Genomic DNA, 288 nt, shown 5'->3' with positions numbered 1-288 from the left:
GGCCAGAAGGAGCAGCTGTGGGGACTGAGCAAAGAAGGGCCAAGATCTGGAGGCATTGCCGCCAGACACGGGGCCTGGGCGCTAACGACCAAGGACGGGTTGGTAGGGTCTAGTGACTAGGGCCCACCAGTGCGGACACTGCTTCCTGGCAGTCGGTGATGACACAAAGATTTGAATGGTTCCAGGGTACACGGACCGGCAGATCCCAGACCCCATGCCGCGGGGGCGTTCCCGGGCCGTGCGGCCGGAACCCCCACTCTGGCTTCCCGGCTCTCAGAGCGAGGCTGG

The sequence above is a fragment of the Crocuta crocuta genome, unplaced genomic scaffold (genome assembly GCF_008692635.1).
Source record: "Crocuta crocuta isolate KB4526 unplaced genomic scaffold, BGI_CrCroc_1.0 scaffold129, whole genome shotgun sequence".
Taxonomy (NCBI): Eukaryota; Metazoa; Chordata; class Mammalia; order Carnivora; family Hyaenidae; genus Crocuta; species Crocuta crocuta.
The sequence above is the reverse complement of the archived record's forward strand: the minus strand, read 5'-3'. Positions refer to the sequence as shown.